This window comes from Otolemur garnettii, unplaced genomic scaffold (genome assembly GCF_000181295.1).
Source record: "Otolemur garnettii isolate 467f Iridium unplaced genomic scaffold, OtoGar3 scaffold00001, whole genome shotgun sequence".
Taxonomy (NCBI): Eukaryota; Metazoa; Chordata; class Mammalia; order Primates; family Galagidae; genus Otolemur; species Otolemur garnettii.
Window position 1 is genome coordinate 65,780,213 of NW_003852396.1, and position 21,040 is coordinate 65,801,252.

Sequence of the window (21,040 nt, forward strand, 5' to 3'; positions counted from 1 at the left end):
AAAAAAAAAAACACTGACTGTTAGATCAATAATCAACTCCTTGAAAATAGATAACTTTCTATAGCTATAGTTAAAATATTTGTACCTTCAATGTGAGAAAACAGAGTACAGGATTTCAAATGCCCTGTTTCTAACCATTTATGAGTCTATGATTTAATTTAAAAATCTATGAAATGACTGAAGATTTTACCAGTAGATTTTTATGTAGTTCATTAAATATAAGATTGCATCATTTTTAAATGTCAATATCTTGTTAATCACTAAGAAAGAATAAATGCTACCACATAAACTACAGTATAATGTTTAATCACTTAGAATTTTCAACTTACATTGTTTATAAATCTTCCTTCATATATTGCTCTTATATGAATGAAAAATATAAGCAGGAAAATAATGAATATAGTTTTCCAAAACATCATCTTATCAGGGTCCTACTCTAGTTGTTGTGGTTGCTATTGTTGTTTTTCTAAATTAAATACAGGCACAATGGTTCATGCCCATGATCTCAGCAATTTGAGAAGTCAAAGCGGGAGGATCACATAAAGGCCAGGCATTCAAGACCAGCCTGTCAGCACAGTGATTTCCCATCTGTAAAAAAAAAAAAAAAAAAAAAGGAAAAGAAAAGAAAGAAAGAAAAAAAGAATATCCTTTAATTGGATTTCCTCCTCTTACGGTATATGCTCAAATAACTTTTCTTTGAGTTCACAAACTGTTTCCTATTTCAGTGATTCTGTTGTTGATTCTATTTCATTTATGGTATTTCTCATGTCCAGGATTTCTATTTGATTTTTTATCATTAATTTAATCTCTATTAAACATCTTGTTATTCTCATTTGTTCTGTTACTCATTTTATTGAATTGTTTCTCTATGTTTTCTTGAAACTTATTGAGCTTCTTTAAAACATACTTTGCCAATTGTGTTGGCTCACGTTTGTAATCCCAGCACTGTGGGAGGCTGAGGAGGAAGAATTGCTTGAACTCAGGAGTCTGAGACTTGCCTGAATGAGAGTGAGACCCTGACTCATTAAAAAAAAAAAAAAAACAAAAAAAAAACAGCCGGGTATGTGGCAAGCATCCCATTGGCTTCCAGAAGCTGAGGCAGCAGGATGCCCATAGTCCGAGTCTGAGGTTGTAATGAGCTATGAGGCCATTGCACTCTGTTCAGGGGACAGTAAATAAATAAATAAACAAATAAATAAAACAGTTACTTTGAATTCTTTGTCAGTCAGTTTACACCTCTCTAATTCTTTAGAGTCAGTCTGGCTCTTAACTTTTTGTATTTGGTGATGTCATGTTTCTTTGATTGTTCTTGATCCTTGTGAAAATGTGCTAATGTCTGCACATGTAGAGTAGGTACTAATTATAGTCTTCACAGACTAGCTATATCTGAGAAAGCCCTACAGCAGCCATGGTGCTGGTGTATGCCAGAAACCTGGGGCAGCTGCAGCCATCACATCACTGTCAGAAAGTCGGGGCCTACTGAAACAGGCACAATTCTGGAGTGCACCAGAAGCCCCAGACAGATGCCTTCTAGCACAGCACTAGGACATCCCAGAAGGCCATGACTACTGAGGAACACCTGCCACTGAAGATTGTCCAGAATCTGGGGCCACTGGAAATGACCTTTCAGTGATTCTGGCTGAAGATCAAGTCTGAAAGTCCTGTGCTCATCTTCTTTTTTTTTTTCTCAAGCAGATGATATCTGTTCCAGCACAGTACTTCCGAGAACTTAGGGAGAGTGACATAGGTAATATGAATTGTTTTTCCTATCTTCTTCAATGCATCTTTTCTTATCATTGTGTTACACCCAAGTACCCAATTTTTGTGAAAGTATTGTCATGTGTGAATAGTTATTCAAACTGATATCTTTGTGGGGAGGCAATGGCTAATGAATCCTACTCCATCACCTTCCCCTGCCCCTCTCTGAGGGTCCTAATTTTCTGAATCACTTTTAAACTCAGAGCTATTGTTATCTATTCTTTTTGATGCTGTTGTTGTTGTTGTCTATACTTTTAGACATGATATCCTCCTTTGTTTTAAGAAGAGCTTTGATGACAGGCCATTTATTAAGAGTGCCCCCATATTATTTCTTACATTTCTTCTTAAGCCATTGACATATACATTGTTGATTTTTAATGCAGACACTTTCACTAGAAAGTTTTGAGACAAGTACCAGGGTTCCTATTCATTTTTCAAATGGACCATCAATGGTTTGTTTACTAAAAAGTCAAATGGTTACAGTTGAACTGTCATGCAACCTGCAAAAGCAATTACTTGACTTGACAACTATGATGTAAAAGCCATCTTGGGAAAAGCAGCTATAAGAAATTATCCATGGTAAAGTGTATATTGATTTACAAAGTATTAAAAAATGTGTGTATGGGGGTCATCTTAGAACAGCGAAGTAGACTATAGAACAACAAATATTAGTCTCGTGTTCATATTATTCCTTTGGTCTTCTTTTATTAAATAAATAAATGTTTACTAAAGTACTTTTATGTGCTGAGCACTGTTAGAAGCAAAGAATACATTGTCAGAATTAAAAGCTTATAATTTCCTAACCCTTCTGTAGCAAACAGAAAAGAAGGGTACAAAAGAGAAAATGCTTTATTCCAAGTCTGGGAAAGAGTCTAGAGAGATTAGAGAGAGTAAAGTAGGGTAATATAGGAGTTGAGGATGAAAAGGAAGGTAGATGTGAGGGCGGTGGTTAGGAAGAGTATTTAAACAATACATAGGAAGATTTAAATTTGAAAAATATAACTTCAGGTATATTATCTATAGGAACTGAATTGGAAGAAGGAGGAAAAGGTGAGAGCAGCAAGATAAGTTAGGAGCCTTGTAGTCTCATCATATGATAATCTGGTCTGGAATGGCTTCAGTAGAGATGGAAATATATGGATTTGGAAGAAAATTAGAGGGTAAAATCTTCAATATTCAGGTTTATATAGAAAAAATAATGGCTAGACATTTAATAAAGCATAGTGAGAAATAAATTACTCTTTCAATTTTATAGTCTATATTTATAAAAGTCCATCTGTAATTTTAAAAAATGATCAGTAAGTTTACCTGTCCAAATATGACCCTCACATATTTCATTCATCTTTATTCTTCTAACCATTTATAACCAATACATTTATATTAAATTTAAATCTACCAACCTATATTGGTAGTTTCAAAGTGGGCTCACTTTACTAGCTTATAGAAAATGTCTGGCCAGGTGTTGTGGCGGGCGCCTGTAGTCCCAGCTACTTGGGAGGCTGAGGCAGGAGACTCGCTTGAGCCCAGGAGTTGGAGGTTGCTGTGAGCTGTAATGCCACGGCACTCTGCCCAGGGGGACAGCTTGAGGCTCTGTCTCAAAAAAAAAAAAAAAAAAAAGAAAGAAAAGAAAATGTCCTAAATACTTTCTATGGAAGGGTTATAAAAATTGCCTCCTTCCCAAAACAATGATTGATACAATGCTAGGCCCCATTCTTGACAGTGAGGAAAGACTGCATAATTCAAATATTTAGTGATTTAATTAGTTCAATTATTGTGACTTTCAGTGTCTGTTTAGAAATGATAACCTAAAATGTTAGAGCACTGTCAAGTTTGTTTTTTAAATGATATACTAAACAAAATGTACTGGATAGATTTTAAAAAATGAAAATTTGACAGCTCAAGGGTTGAAAAGAAAAAATGAGACATATCTTGAGGTAGAAAGGAAGTAAAGAAGGTTGTATTAGATATAGTCAAATTTCCTACATGAGAAAAGAGAAGCCTATGGCCAGAGCTAAGAATGCTTGAAGTAATACGTTTGGAGGAGTAAAATTTACAAGCGGTAACAAGTTAAAGAGCAGGGATTGAAGGCGAACAGGTGAGGTCAGGACATTAAGAAGAGTGAGAGGCCAGATGTGGAGAGGATTGTTTTCATAAACATGAAATCTATCAGAAGTATATGTGCTTTAATGGAATATCCTGAGCAGGTGCTGAGTTTCATAATAAATTGTGTAGACTGAGATCAAGAAAACACAGGGCATCCATAGCTAGATGAGTAGGGGTAGGTGGAAACTTCAATAGTGAAGACTGGCATGTGTCTTGAGACAGTACAGTTCTTTTTAACATATGAGGGCAGAGGATTAATAGGCCAGAGCAGCAATGAAGAAACAAATTTGAATCTACTGGGAAGTATGGTAGGAACACTAGGGCAAAAACGACTGAGGAAAAATAAATTTAATATCTTTGATGGATTTAGTTTTCTCTGGCTGCTGCTTCATTCAACTTTACAGTTTTACTTCCATGCCTCTGCTGATGTAGACATCTATCTTAGCTCATTTGGGCTGCTCATAAAAAATACCTTATTTGGGGTAATTTATAAACAGCACAATTTATTGTCTGCACTTTCGGAGGCTGGTAAGTCCAAGGTCAAGGCATCAGCAGATTTAGTGTCTGGTGAGCACCTGCTGTCTGGAATATAGATGTTGTGCTTCTCACAATGGAAAGACGATCAAGCTCCCAAAAGCCTCTTCTAAGAGCATAATCCCATGCACAAGGTGGAGCCCTCGTTAATCACTTCCCCCTAAACCCACCTCTTAATTCAATCGTGTTGCAAATTATGTGTTAACACCTAAATTTGGGGAGAATACAAACATTTAGAGCATGGGAATATCCAAGGCCTTAATCACAAGCCTAATGTTAGGCTTTCACACGCTCTCACTTACATGGTTGGCTATGTTTCCAGCGCCTCTTCTACCATGTCCATAGTCTTTATTCAAGGAATTACATGTTATTTAAGACCCAGCTAAAAGGCATCCTAAATTGACTCTTACTCTTCTTAGATTTCTCGCCCTCTTCACTGTCATCACCATCCGCCAGCACATCTGACAGTTCTCTTCGATGCATTCTCCTATATTTTGTGCATAATTTCGCCAACACAATTTCCCCATTCTGTATCAGCTAGGTGGTATGCTTCTTACCCTCCCACCAGACAGCGTGCACCTTGAGGGCAAGTTTCATGTTTTATTAATCTGTGTATTATTTCCAGTATCTAGCACAGAGACCAGTGCAGAATCAACAGTAATAAATGACTGCTAAAATAAATTGAATTTTTAAATGGTTTTGTTCCCTAAGCTGCCGCTTTCCTCTATCATGTCAAGAACATTGAGTTTCTTGTCCTTTGGCAGTGGAATATTTGATACGCCCAAGAGATTTGAAAGCATACAGCATAGAGCTGAAATGAAAGACTCATTACGATACCGCACTAGAGGTACTAAGTCATATTTTGCAATCATACTGTGGCACCAGCATAATTAGTAGATATTGAACTTTCATTAGTTAGGGAGGCCAGCCGCTTTTTAATTGTCATTATTTAAATTTTTTGCTGATGGCAATAGCCTAGTGAGATAGACATCTCATTTCTGTGACAGACCTGTGGGTCACAGTGGTATAATTTTATTTCTCTATACTTGAATGTATCCCAGAATAATATACAATGTTCAATCAATTCCTAACTTTTACTGGCCACTTTAGTTCAGTACAAATTAATCCAGTTTCCTGTTTTAAATTCAGAACTTCTCATTGCTGAAAAGAACATTATTTAATCACTACCTATACGACGTCTGAATCCTTCCACAGTAATCCCACTGAATGTGTTCAGTCCTGTGTACAATCGCCTCCTTTGAGGAAAAATATTCTGCTTCCTAAGACAGCTCAGTTCATGTATGTGGTATTGCAACTTTAACTTTCCTTTATCAGATAAAATAAACAATTTCACCCGACAGTTCCACTTCTGTCCCATGTGTCATAGGCGATATCCCTTGTATAATAATCTAAAACACCTTAAAAGATTAATCATACTTGGGCTATTATGCCAGTTGTATTAACCATTTCCATATTACATTATTTGTGTTCACTCTGTTATCTTGACTATTCTCTTTATTCTCAACATGTTTATAAGGCGAGGAACCCAGAACTAAAGCCAAGATCTTCAGGGTGGTGTCTAAGTGACAACAGAAAGTCAAAGCCTCAGTCTTTCGTCATTGCTGGGTATAGTTTCCTATATGATTGCTAAATGATTTTTTAAAATATTTCTGGTGGTGAGTAATATTAACACAAGTTAACAGCATCTCACTTTTATCTTTTATACTTATCATATGGAAAGTCAAATATAAACTATATATACTTAAAGAAATCAACTCCCATCTCTGCTATTCCTGGCCACCATTGCCTGATGTTTCAGATAATTAAGCTAATGTTTCACTGGAGTTTATCTTACCTCTTAAAATTGTTGCCTCTTATATCCATTTACTTTAATGTAGTTCGCTAGCTGTGCGTTTCAAAGAGGAATTTAGTTCCTGGGTCTAGCACGCTTCTTAATACACTGTGCTGCAACTTCTCTGTAGGTTGTCTGTCTCCCAAAACACAGTATGTATGCTTCAAGGTCAAAGCACGTCTGACTTGGCTCTGTATTCCCAGCACCTAGTGGGATGCTGTGGGTTGAATAAATGGTGACCTTTGTACCCAAACTGCATGGATTTTATCTTAACACATACATGTCACATGAAAAGTAGATATAAAGGGCACAATGGCACTCAGCGAAATATCTAAACAGGCCACCAAGTGTTAGGAGAATTAAGCATATTGTACAAGAACCCCAGCAAAAGCTAGTGAGAGGAGAGAGGTTACATAGCATATATCCTAATTTTTATTATAACTTGGCAAATAATTTACAATAATATTGATGTAAATCAAATCTCAACTAATTTAGCAAATTTGCTGGTTGCTGGAATGTGTGAGGATAAATAGCGTCCATCAAGATTACAAGAGCGTTGTTTTTGGTTTTGGCTTCCTTCCTAGAAATAGCTAGAACTTATTTAGGGTGTGCCCTCTGCTAGGTTCTATTCCTAATTATTTATTTCAAGTAATCTTTATAATAATTCTATGAAGTACAGTTAACCCTGGAATAATTTGAATTTATGTGAGATGACTTAAATGCAGACTTGCTTCAATATATGAAATTGGTGGGCTGAGGATGATGGCTCACACCTATAAACCATGGACTCTGGCAGGCCAAGGCAGGGGGACTCGTTAAGCCCAGAAATTCAAGGCTGCAGGGAGCTCTGATCATGCCACAGCTTTCTACCCTAAGCCACAGAGTAAGATCCTGTGTCTAAATAAATAAATAAATATATTTTAAAAATTTGTCTGGTGTGGTGTACATGCCTGTTGTCCTAGCTGCTCAGAGAGTCTGAGGAGCTCAGGAGTTCAAGGGTACAGTGAGCTATGATGCCAATATTGCATCACCAGTGCATCCTGAGTGACAAAGCCTGACCCTGTCTCTAAATACATAAATACATAAGAAATTATGGAGTTTAGAGTAGCCCCCAGATTTCATGATCTGTTTGGAACCAAATCCAAATGAGTTCATATAGTGAGATCATAAGTCTTTCTGTTCAATCAGAAATAGTAATTGTAGGAAATAAAGGGAACACTTACGGTCTAATCTTCTTGTCAGTTACCTGCCTCCATAAAGCAAAGCTAACATAGTTTGCTTCTCTTAGGAAAAAATTCAAAAAAGAACTTACTGTCCAAAAGTAAATTATAATTTGTAGGCTACCTGCAATTTAGATTTATGCAGATGTACCGTATCTCAGTGAATTCTAAACATGTCTGAGAGAAAGGAACGAAAATATTTCTATCAGTTGGCCATTATTCAAATATTAGTTTTTTAATTATGTATTAATTCTGTAAGCAAAGAAATCAACTGGGATGAAATCTTTTTTGATCTTTCAGGAAGATATATAATTTTCTTTCAAAGTCTCTTCTTGTAATAGACTTTGAAGGGATATGTATTCTAGGGAAAACTTCATTCATTCAGTTCCCATTAATATGAGTGGTAAGTACTTTCTATTTTTATTGATTTTACAAGTAATCATATTTTCATGTATGTAATACATGAAATAGAATTTGTGAGTTGAGTGAGACCTTTTCATATAGCTATGTTTGTTCTTTCTCTGAATACAGTAACCTCTTTGAGGGGAGGGATTTTTGCTGTTGTCTTGTTATGTTTTATCTCATAAGCCAACATTATTATAATGATATTACACACTTCCTGTGTAATATTATTACTGATGCTTCAAACTTCCTGTGTGCAGGTTACATTGACTAATGCTTCAAAGCCTATCGCACTATGCATATTTACTTTCATTCAATATAACATTCATATGAGGTAAGTACTATTATTTAACAGATGAGAAAGTTGGAGCTTAAAGTATTTAAGAAACTTCCCAAAGTCCATCAAAAAGTAAAGATTGGATTCAGAATTTGAATCCTAGACTCTCTGTCCCACAAAGCTAGCTTCCAATGACTCTATTAATATACATGCGAATAAGACATTCCAATGCCTAACTACCCAGAGAAATGTTTCTTGATGCTTAGCATCAGTGTCACCTGGGAACTGGTTAGATATGCAGTTCAAGCTCATGCTCTGCCTGGTATCAGATGAGTCAGAATTTACATCCCTGGTGATTCTTACCACACTAAAATTTGATTAATGTTAGAGCTCCAGTCGTGCAATCGGTTAGCGCATGGCACTGATAAAATTTGATTAATATTAGTATAATGGACACTGGTGGATTACCTTCTTATCACCCATCCTTTTCCAGAATGTTCATAATTTGGGTTTAGAAAATCATATAGTTCCAGCAAAAGGCAAACCATTCCTAGCCACAGAATACACACTAAACTAACTCATACACTGAATCAGAGTGAGTGTCTGGACTTTGGCTGGGAATTTTGATACAAAACTCTGTTCTTCTAGGCCAGTTGGTTAAAAGATGGATATATAGGCTTTGATGTAGTGATTGTAGAGCTGAAAGATATAGACAGGGGTCATAGTCTTTGGAGAACAATAAGCCATGTACAGATTATGTTTGAGAATTTCTCCTAAGTGGAATCTCTTTTCTAAGAGTGTGCAAGCACACATGTGTCTGCCTGTGTGTGTGTGTGTGTGACAGAGTCAGGCAGTAAGTCAGATTGACCTGCTCGGATTCTCAAAATTACTTTAGCTCTATGATTGAGAATTAATTAAAAAACAGCAAAGCCCCAAGGCAGGGAGGCCTGTTCTTAGCTATTTCTGCAGACCACACCAGAGATGCTCACAGATTAGACCAAAGTAAAAAGTCAGGAGAAAATAGAAGTGCACAAATTCTAAGAACAATTAGGAGGTTAACTAAATAGCCTAAGTCAGTTGTAACCAAGCTCTCTTTCCCCTGCCCTCCTGTCCCCTCCCTGCCCTCCCCAGTCCATTTCCCTCCTCACTCCCTCCTCTCCCCAGGGTCGACTCCCCCTATGGTGGCTGAGAACAGTGCTTCCCAGCCACGTTCCCAGGTCCCCTCCTTCCCCCTAGGGTTGCCAAGAACAAGCTTTAGGTACAAGGAAGAAAAGTCCCAAGTTTCACAAAACACCCAAATTCTCTGTAGATGAACAATAGTGGAAAACTCACCAAGACTTGATTAATTACTGTTGTATAACCATAACCATTGTGGTATGAGATGTACTCATTGTCAACCGAAGCTGTATTAAATATTGTTCCATTGCTGTATCCATGACTACCCGAGTTGTAACCCCCCCTTAACCAGCCACGTTTCGCTTCTGTAATGTGCTTGCACAAAGCCTACGAAAGGCAACTCATCCTCTCACCTGGGCTGCTGACTGACTCTCAGAGCAGCAGCCCCTGCGGCAGGTAAAATAAATTACCAATTAATTAACCTAAGTGGGGGTCTGACTCTATTTTTCCAGGTCTCCTAAGTTATTTCACAGTGGTACCCAAACTTTCTGCCCTCAGGAACCAGTGTCATGGGAGAAGACGGAAGACAGGCAGAGTGGTTTCAGTCTGAGCCTGCAAACAATTGACTCCTTATGGTCTCTGCACAGTCAGACCTCTCTGCTGATGACTGTCTGTATTTGCAGCCACCCCCAGCGTTAGCACCTCACAGCATCAGCATTAGAGTCTCCTAAGGAGCACCCCAGCTATATCCCTCACTTGTACAGTTCACAGTAGGGTCTGCTGGGTCCGTGCTCCTATGAGAATCTAAAGCCACCCCTGATCCGACAGGCGACCGAGCTCAGGTGGTGACACAGCAGTGGGAAGTGGCTGTGAGTACAGATGACGCTTTGCTTCACTGGCCCACCAGCCACTCACCTCCTGCTGGGAGGCCAGGTGTCTAACAGCCAGGAGCTGGTACCAATTTACATTGCAAGGGTTAGAGACCACAGACCTAGGTAGTTGTTAGACTATAAATACTGAGAAATGTACCAAGAGAAGCTTCCAGATATCTGGCCTAAATAATGGAGGGTAAAAATGGTAATAAATTTACTGTTAAAACACTGGAATAAAAGCAAAGCAGGAGGCAGGATGAAGAGTCAGGTTTGGAGCGGGTGGCACCTATAGTGCGACTCACAGTTCATGTTCATCTGTTGCCATGACATTTTGTTCTTTATCACCATATATCTGGGCTGTATTTCTTCCCTTGAATAGTGGATAATAAGTTTCTCTGCCTACTTCCCTTGGCAGTGGCAGCAGAGGCCCGTTTGCTGTCTCTGGGGAATGTCATCTTGTCCTGCAAGCCTGTGTCTCATTCTGTAAACCGGTCTTTCTCATCCTCAATATACTTTGTTTCACACTTGCCTTAAAAAAAAAAAAAGTGGATAATGCAATGTTTTCCAAATTCTAATTTGTCTTTTCCCTGAAATCAGTCTTAATATTTTAGAGATTTTACCAATAAGTGATGTAATTAATTCAGAAATGTGGGCATTTATTTTTCTGTGTCAAACCTAATTTTCGTGTAGGTAAATTTTCTGAGGGGAAGACATGACCTCTAATCAGATCTCCGAGCCAAGACAGGAATCTTGTGGACTGACTTCTCTGCTGCTGCTGTATTAATTCTTAATTAGCCCTAATGAGAAGGAAGCAGGATTTGGTTTACATGGGATCATCGCATAAATCAAAATCACCCAGAATGTTGGTCATGTGAGCTCTTGCCAGCTCTTTCCAGTGTGGGGCCTCAATCTGGCTGTTATTTCGATTCCTTCCAAAGAAATTTCTAACCGCTGAATGAAGTACTCAAGATGCAGTCCATTGCATTCTGGACTCCACGTCCTGAAGGATTTGAATTGGCTACAGGAAAACTTGAAGATGCTTTTTCCACCCCTTCCTCTGAGAGATCTTAGAGGAATTTTTGAGTCTCTGAAAACCCTCCACAGAAGAATCCTATACAGCAGTGGTTCTAAACCTTCCTCATGCTACTTAGCAATGAAAAGAATTTTATGGTTTATGGTTGGCAGTCACCGCAGTATGAGGAACTGTATTAAATGGTCGCGGCATTAGGAAGGTTGAGAACCACTGCTATACAGTGACCTAAAGTGACCTTATCATTTCCGTGGAGGCACCAAAACCTCTAAATACACGAACGGGGATATGAGCATTTAATTTCTGGTTACTCAGACACTCTTCAGAGGACACGACTTTGAATTTTGTTTGTGTAGTTTTTGTTCTTAAATAAGTAAGCAATGCGGAGAAGACAACGAACGAGGGGACAAAACCTGTTTTCTGACCAATAATTTCCAAATAAATGCTGCATTAATTTAAGTTGCCTCAAATGCTTTCACTGTTCAGCAGACGCTATTTTTCAAGGAATAAAAGTAATTGTGGAGCTGCCATAAAAATATCAGCAAACAAAGAGGGTAAAATGCATTTCTGTTTTTCTATATTTCTGAGAGGATAAGCATGCTTTAATATTGCATTAGGGTTTGAAGCTCCTGTACTGTCTTTTTGCTGGTTTAGCTGAAAAGCTTGCTCTACACTATTAATTATGAGAAAACATATAAAAGCAAATATATGTGCCCATTTAGATTCCCACAGGAAAACATCCTGTATTCCTCCTTTCAAGGGAGTTAGGCCTTTGAAGAGACTGATTTTCAGCTTCTATTTTCATGAAAGAGCTATGAGTGCCTTAGACTAATTCGGCATATACATATTGAGTGTTCTGTCTGAAGGCTGATATTTCCGTTCTGGAATAAGAACACAATGGCTAATCTGTTTTCTGAATTGGACAGCTGAAATTCGCCTAATTAAAAAAGGTAGCAGTACTAAAATACTAAATATTTGCCTTCTAGAAACATCTGACATTTTTGTTTTCTAACAGGTGGAAAATGAGTAAGCCCTTTAATTAATCAGACTTTTCCTAATTTTTAGGGAGCAAAGGAAATGTTTTAGAAAAAAATCATCCTAACCTTAAAGTACATGTTTAATTTCAAGTTAAAAGTAATCTTAAATGTTACTCTTATAAACTAAAATGATTCAAGCACCTTGTCTAAGGGAAAAAAATCCATTCAATGATTATTCAGGCTAATCTCAGGGATGACTTAGATTCAACAGCGATTGAGACTTCCTTTTAAAATTATTTTTTAATTAAAATATTATAGAAGGGGAAAGAAGGAGAATAGTACATATATATTGCCTTCCCCAGTAAAATACATTTTTAGATGTTATATAATTTTTATAATAATCCCATGTTATAATTATCTCAATTTAAAAATGAGGAAACCTGATTTTAGAAAATTAAATAGTAACATTATTAATGTTAATTAATTGACATAATTAATTAAAAATTAATATTAACCTAAGGGTCAAAGTAATAGAGTAAGATTCAGATACAGTTTTTTCTAAATAGTTCCACCCATGGTTTTTCAGATGGTTAGGCTCAGTTGGGGTCAAAAGGTCTACCGCTCACCTATAAAATTCTCTGAGTATCAGCTGCAGATGTGATGCCATATTAAGACTGTAATCAATTACACGAAACAAAACAAGCAACATTGTTCCCTAGGCCTCTAAGGAAATTTTTTGTTGTGACCTATTTGGCAATGTGCTGTAAAGACCCAATGTTCATTGAGATTGACCAATAACATCCAATGCTGAAAATTTATTTCACCAACTATTTCATGACTAATCATTTTCATCCATTACTATATTTGGCATAATGAAGAGACAGCAATAATCCAAGGCAGTTCTTGCCCCTTGGCAGCTCAACACCTCACGAGTACAAAGAGATACACAATTACTCAAAAAATAATCAGAGAGTTAGAGAACCTGTCCTCCAGAAAATTACATTGTGTAAGGAATCTCCAGTGGTATAATACGCATATTTTAGCATACATCCTTTCTGTTTATCCAATTCAAGTCTTTCACTGACTTTGAGCTATTCATAAGTTACAGAAAACTCCTTAAGACATAGGTAGATGGGTAGCTCACAGCAATACAAAGTGATTCTAAGTAAATATTTTTTGATGAAGGTTCAGCTGATTTCCTTCCCTCATGTTGGAAACCAGTTTGCTTCTATTTACACATTCACCATAACATTTTTCATTTAAAATTGTTTCCGGTCCTGGCATTCTTTTTTAAACTGCTAGTAGCATCATTTTTCACATTAGTAATACATTAACTTAATTTTTCTCCTATGTTCATTTTATCTCCACATAAATATTCATGATTATACTTTTTTCTTAAAATTGTCCTTTCCAAATGTGATATAGATGGTCTTTCTTTGTGTTAAGAGAATGAAGAGGGACAAGTGATTTTCTCTGGCTGTATAAAAGACAGATGGCCATACATATCTGTGTGGGGACGAAATATCTAAAAGTATATTACAGAAATAAAAGACATCTTTCTCCGTGAACAAATCCATCACTAATCTTCCCCTATAATTCAATATGGCTACATCCATTCAAACGCTCTGCACAGGTACAGATAGAAGTAGATGAATGCATCTCTTTTATGAGATAGATTTGAAAACACACACACACATAAAAGGATTATATAAACATAAACTACATCACTTTCCCTATTAAGATATTATCCTTTCACATTTTCAAATGAAATAAAATGAGTAGACTAAATCATTCTGTCAACCTGTTAGTATTAATAAGATTTGGTTTCCCAGAGAGACTTTTATTAATACTTTCAAATTTCTCTTTGATTTAAGAAACAACACAAATATTTTCTCATCATTACCTGCTCCCTCTGCTCTTTAGATGTTGCAAAGTTGATCTTTTTTTTTTCTCAAGAGCCTTTGAAGAGAGCAGCCCTGTCTTTCTGGAATGTCAGATACAAAATGACTTGGCAACACCAGAGGGGTTTTCCAGACAAAAGAAAATTTTCTTCTAAATACTTATGTATTTAATAACTGTCTCTAATATGTCCAGCGGTATTGTTACCTTTTTCTTCCTACACAAACAATGTCCTGTGGTAGTAGAGAAAATTACAACAAAGCGGTTTATTTTCCCTCTTACAGGAATCTGTGTGTCTATTAAATCCTGAGTTATTACTTAAGAGTTTAAGGACGTTCTTCAAACTTGAAGTTCACATCTTAACCCTATGTAAGAACTCAAATAAGTGTCATCAAAAATCATGAAGCGTTTTGGCAGATACTTCTGGAAAGTCTAACTCGAGGGCTTCTGAGCCAAAAAAGAAACACGTAATAAAAAAAGAGGGAGAGAGAAAAGTAACCACAGTCTATGCAAATGGAGACCCCTGGGAGTTTTGTAAAAACGTTTGGGTAGGGCTGTAATGAAGAAACAGTGGATGGCACCTGCTTTGTACCATCTGTTCTCCATTCTTTTAGCAAATCAAGATCAGGATTATACGTTGTTTATCTTTTTATGCACGGACAAATATTAATAGTTCAACTGATTCTCACAATCTAAGCGTTTCTTTCATCAGATGAACTGACCCAATTATAGACTGACATCACTCATTTTCTACCAAATTGTGTAAACTAGATATACAGAGATAGATGCAAATAGATCCGTAACATATTTCATTATAAACATATTTCATTATATTTCATTATAAACTGTGGTTTTAGTAGAAAGCACCAAAATATATGGACACTGTCAACAATGCAGATAATGATTCAATTGTTGCAGTAAACATTTATCAAAAGATACATATTACTCTTGGGAGAGAAAAGGTTGATACAGAGGATACTGCCAATTATGTGTCCCTGGGAGAGGGGAGAACCTACCTGCTAATAGTAGACTAACAACTTCCACAGGTTTAGCAAACCTCATTAGAAATGGCAAGTAAGTGATTTACAAATAAAGAAATCTTCAAAGCCTTGAGATATCAGCCTTCGTAACACTTTCACGACTAGAGAAAATGAAATCATCTGAGGAATCAAATCACTTGCATCCCTTCCCTCTCTGTCTCTTTCACTGGAAACCTAAATATTATAATTAGTTATTAAGAGCCCAGATATTGGCTACCTGAGGGCTATTTCCATCTCTAACATGCAGCAGTGGTATCAGCTCAAAAAAGACCTTTAACTCACCACACCAATTTCTTCATCTGTAAAGGAGTATATTTCCATTCACTGAGCCCCACCTCCACCCAAAATCTAGGGTAACTTCTTAAACCTTTTTTAAATTTGCATTTTATAACAGAAACTGCTTATAGAAATAGCTCTAACAAAACACTCTGTCTCTACAGCACAGACTGAGAATTAAAAATGTTTTAAATTTGACTTTTGTGTCTATGGCAACACACAGAGACATTATCTGTAATAAGATGAGGACTGTCTATGAATCCGTTAGTGCTCCTGACATATAGTAATCACTAAGTGAATTGTTGTTTAATGAAAGACTAAATGCCAGAGTGAGGCTCAGAATGCAGAAATGATAGAGGGAGTTCATGCAGAATGAGGAGAATCAACCCTACAGTGTAACTCAGTTACCCACAACCAGGGTTGACAAGGAGAGAAAAAATAATAGACGTTATGTGATTGTCCTGCAAAGGTCCATAATCAATTTTGTGATCCATCAATAGTTTGCCCCCTGCCAAGATTTTTAGCCATTTCACCCTTGCTCCAAGACCCGAACATGCCCTCAAGTCTCTTCCTAAACCCAGAGGAGGTAAAGTTTCTCAGGAAACCTAGCAGCAAGGAGTGGCAACTCTCCTGACAATTTTCTAATCACACAATTACCTTAAAGACCCAAGTGCTACCACAGGCTCTTCTAGTTAGTGAAATCCTCAACCACGCTCTCATTTTATCTCTGCTTGATCTCAAGAACTTCACAAAAGGAATAATACTGGGATTAGTATACCTCTGTTAAGAAAATGACTATCAGACCTCTCTGTTTTGTTTTTGGATACACCCTGCTATCCTTGGGGTAAAAGTTTTTCTTAAAAGGAAATGCACAAAAGCAAACGAACACCCCCCCCAAACTAAGGAAAACACACAACCTATTAAGAAAAAGGCATGTCATATGCCTTTGTTTGTTACCAAGGTAACAAAATATCTGGTACCAAGTGATCAGTGGGAACAGGCGATCTCCCTCATTGTTCAATGACATATTGAGAAAACAGTTACAATACTTCTTAAATGCCAGTAGGAAAAGTATCTGACAAAGTGTAGGCATTCCCGTTACGTTATTCTAAACTCAAACCCAATCAATGCCAACATCAATAATTTGGGTTTTTCTGTTGGCCTCTTTGGGCTGAATAGATTGTTAAAATTGTGTGAGGCAAAGCAATTCCCTTTGGTTTACATTCAAAAGTCATAGATTATCTAAAAATAGGGTCATTAAAACAGATCCTGAGGGGGAAACAAATATACTTGACATTAACATTACTCTTTCAGTGAAAGCAAATAAATTTGGCCATGGGTATTGATTCTATATATTTATGAAAATTATTAAGAAAGGTTCATGCACTATTTAATACCACATGACAAAAACAAAATGGAAAATAGCATACACACATAAAATACATTAAGATTAAAAAATGGCTTCTGTAAATCAATGAATAATTCAACCTGCCAGAGATAGAACATATGGAATATAATATACATTGCAGGGATAAACATATAGATTTCTCAAGATTAATTCAACTGTAAGGGTCACATACAGATATTCTTTCAAAAGTTCAGATAAAGGATCAGAGAAGTCTGAAATGAAAATCTTTAGGTGGGAAACAAACTTTATCACTGGGTTTCATTTCCCTTTGCTGTTTGTAGAAATAACTAGGACTGTGGTATCAGACCTGGGTTAGCTACATAAACTGCTACTTACTGTCTGTGAGATTTTGCTTCCAACCTTTGATTCTTAGTGGTATTCTTTTTAATCTTCATTTTGTTTAATCTTTAAAACAAGGATAATTATGGCAAAATAACTGAGTTAACGAGAAATTGGAAATGACAAAGCACCTGCTGGCTGCTCAGCAGACGTGAGCCCCTCCTCCCTTCCCCTTGCTCCTTTTCTGCTCCCCTAGGAGCCAGGCATTGCCTCCCTACAATGTAGCCTTCTAAATAAGAGTAAGTTGCCTCCTTGGTAATGAATGAGGACAGAAACCATCAAAATCCTAATTATGAAGCCAATTTACTAAAATCTAGAGAACAAAGAGAAAATAATGACAGAAACATTTTCAATGTAAAAAACACCCAAGTTCCTAAAGAAATGCCTTCTATCTTGAATTGTGATAAGCAAGCCCCCAGCCCTTGGCCCCCTCCCCAAGACTCTGAATTGTGATAACCAAGCCCCCAACCCGTGGCCCCCTCCACCCTTAATTGTGTAACCGCTTATGATATACCCCATCTTGTGATCATGAAGTAATGTACTTGTGATGTATTTTGTGATTTATGAATCAATATGTGCCCCCCACTCTGTCTGTATTGTGCCAGCTTGCTAAGCACACATGACTATGCAGAATAATGGTATAAAAAGACTTCTCCCCTGCTATTCAAGGCTGCTTGTTGGCTCACCACAATAGCCCCCTGTAGGTGCACCTGCAGGTCTATTAAATTCCTAATAAGTTTCTATTAGTTAATTACATGTGAAGTGGGGTCCATCCTTCTCTCACATTTGCTGTCCTATGTCAGAATAAGGTGACCAGATTTTAACATTGGTAAAGCGGGACAACATTGACAGGAGGGTCGGGGGGGCTAGAGTTCTTATTTAATATTTGGTCTATATGGAACAACCAAAATGTTCATAGAACACAAAAATAGTATTGTAATTTTTTTTAAATCTCAACATAAGTACAATTTACAAATATAATACATTAAAAAATATATGTATAGTATTATTTTATTCTTTGGCATATTTCTCATTTGAGTGAATTTTTTTTAGTAGATTGTTGTGGTTTAAAAGGTCATGAAATTTTTCACAAGAATTTGTTAAATTATATTTCACACATAAAATGGCTTTCAAAGTCTCAACACTTAATTGTGATTTTTCCGATGTCCACACTTTATTTACCATAGAAAAAATGCATTCAGTCGCAGCCTTAGTTCCTGGTAAGGACAGAGCGTATCCCACAATTTTTAGTGCATTATTATATGGAACATGGTTTGTTTCAAAATGATGAAATATTTCTAAACATCTGTTCTCTACTGTGATTTTTGCTGATGCCCAAGATTTAACCTTTTCCTTATCAATATGTTTTTTAATAATGATACCTCATAAGTCGTAAGTATCATTTTCAAGGCTGGCGCTAGACGTTTTGCCACCACTATAAAATATAAATAATATGAGTACTGTCTACTAAATTCATGAAATAAAGAAATAAATTACTTACCTAAAATCTGAATAGCTGATTTGTTGACATCACTTGTTTAACTATCACTAGCATGCAGTACCATGTGTATCATCTGAGAGACAGTTACAAAATGTTTTCGTTGTTGCCAATGCCAAAAAATGCCATTGTTCATTAAGTCCAAACAATGGTGATCAAATTCTAACAACTGATCAGCAATGCAAACTCTGATAAGCAGTTCTCGATAATCAGTCCCAACAATTATTTTTTATTATTAAAGTTTAACATTATAAAATTAACAAAAATAATATAAAACTCATATCCTGGTGAAATAGCCACATGGCAGCCGAAAACTGTCTATTCCCTTCTGGTTCTCCCACCGTTCCCTAGCTTGTCATGCATTCTTTTCAAAAATCGGGACTTCTTTAAAATGTCACAGGATGTGGGAAAAATTGTTAAAAATCAGGACTGTCCCGCCAAAAGCGGGATATCTGGTCACCTTAAGAGAAGTAGCAGGAAGTTTAACAGGGTCCAAATTTTCTGGTTCTCATGTAACAATTTTTTCCCCAAATACACAGTATAGATTCATGTTCATCTGGCTTTCTGTGTCTGAAGTCAAACAAAAAACTTCCAGCTACCAATGGTACTCTTGACTTCAACTCTAATATTTGTCTTTTTAGACTCCAGACAGTACTCCAAGTATCATCCTTTTCCCAAAAACATCAACAAATCACATGTTTTTTCCATGCAATTCATGATTTCCAGATATAACAACGTGAAGCCCAAAGAATCTTCAAATGAGTTTAAATTTTCAGAAAAATTTCACACCTTAAAGAAAGAATAGAAATATGCTGGTGATAATAAATAATCCAGGTTGTTTGATGATGATCATGATTGTTAAATATGGTACAAATCCACAGGAACATGTAAACACATATATAATTTTCTTAAAGATTTTACCCCTTAGAAAAAACTATCCAGAATATATCCAACAGTTATAAAGTAATATTTAGCTTTAAATATTCAAATTCATTTTATGTAAATTGTAAAACCAAGTTCCTGAGTCAGTTTACCAATCTTATTTATTTTTGAAGGTTTCAAATGTATTTTTTTTCAATAATACCATATTTTAATGGGTATATATAGTGCTTTTACTTGGCATCAGTTGTGAGTTGGTTCTGAAACAGTTCAGTATTACACCAGCTGGGATGATTACTGATCTCTCCATTCCTTTGGGGTGACTCTGCCAGCAGGGGACAGGCTCCATCCAATTCCAATTTGTGTCACTGCATACGTCCATACAGCCATACAGAAAGTGGCTGCACTAGCTAATACAGCATTACCATATTTATCATGAAAATCAGATGTTCGCCCTTGCCATTGTTTGCTGAATGTAGCGAACTTGGAGACCACTTAGTGCATTCTTGTCCAAGAAAAACATCATGAAGTTGAAAATGGAACTGCAGCAATTCCAGGTGCTGGTTCAGTGCAAACTGACTTCTGATCTACCAATCTTATTTTTAATTAAAACCATAGAAAAGGCCAGGTGCAGTGGCTTATGTCTATAATCCTAGCACCCTGGGAGGCCAAGGCAGGTGGATTGCCTGAGCTCAGGAGTTCAAGACCAGCCTGAGCAAAAAGTGAGACCTCATCTCTACTAAAATTAGACAAATGGAGGCAAAAGGATAGCTTGAGCCCAAGAGTTGAAGGTTATTGTGAGCTATGATGCCACAGCACTCTACCCAGGGTGACAGCTTGAGATTCTGTCTCAAAAAAAAAAAAAAAACAAAAACATAGAAAAGCTCAACAATTGCTTGTAAGGAGATTTTTACTAATTAATAATTAAATTTTCTTAAATATTTAAAATAACTCAAGCAGTTTCTTTTATAAATTTAATATGTTCCATTTTCTTTATAAGCATTTCAACTGTCCAAGGAGCTATTAGGAAGAATAGCTTTTTGAAGAATTTAAACAAATTTCATGAGTTACTAATAAATATTGTATCAAGTTATCTACAATATTCTAATACCATATATAAAATATTACTGTGATTTCTACTTAATAATTCTAAATCAATTAATTCATTACATATCTTAAATTTGAATTGACAAGGCCAATTATTTTTCTACCTGAACACTAACCTCTCTCAAATATTTCAAATATATAAAATATCAAATATGCAAATTACTTAAATTAAAAACACATTAACATTATAGTTCTGAGTCTCATCACTCTACTTTTTTTAATTTTCCAATATTTAAAATATGCTTATGCAGTAAGGATTTAATATTGGCACCCAAGAAGGCCTGCCAACATGTCCGGCACGCCATCCTGGGGATTGTTTTTAAACCAGATGAGGTTGTATAAATCACTTGTCATATTTGTCAATATTTTAACTAGTGCATTTGGGGGCCACTACTGGGGCATACTACGATTTTATCTCAGTTCCAGTTAAACACTATCAAATTAATCATTCTT

At 36.4% G+C, this 21,040-nt stretch overlaps 1 pseudogene; it reads right to left on the minus strand.

The window, feature by feature from the left end:
* Nucleotides 1–19,733: 19,733 nt before the first annotated feature.
* Nucleotides 19,734–20,003, minus strand: LOC111727400 (annotated as a pseudogene).
* Between the last annotated feature and the right edge of the window lie 1,037 nt (nt 20,004–21,040).